We start from the raw sequence: 231 nt of genomic DNA on the forward strand, positions 1-231 counted from the left end.
CTATTTGTTGTAGCCCAATGTTAGGACAGGGTCACCAAATACTTGCAAGACAAAAGAAAAGTGTGTTATATCAGCAATTTTTAAAATAAAAAAGATTTTTATAAAAGCATTAATTAAGCAAGTCTTTATTCAACATAAATCATAAAAGAAATATGATGAGGTCCTTTAAAATGAAATTTTCTTCAGGTGAATTTTCTTACAACAAAAATGTTTACAGCAAAATTTCCTTTA

The 231-nt window shown here is 26.4% G+C and overlaps 1 protein-coding gene across 1 annotated transcript in view; it reads left to right on the forward strand.

Annotated features, from left to right (window-relative positions):
- LOC106881999 (low-density lipoprotein receptor-related protein 2) overlaps nucleotides 1-231 on the forward strand; it is an 84,414-nt gene that overhangs the window by 21,662 nt on the left and 62,521 nt on the right.

Source organism: Octopus bimaculoides, chromosome 8 (assembly GCF_001194135.2).
Source record: "Octopus bimaculoides isolate UCB-OBI-ISO-001 chromosome 8, ASM119413v2, whole genome shotgun sequence".
Lineage (NCBI taxonomy): Eukaryota > Metazoa > Mollusca > Cephalopoda > Octopoda > Octopodidae > Octopus > Octopus bimaculoides.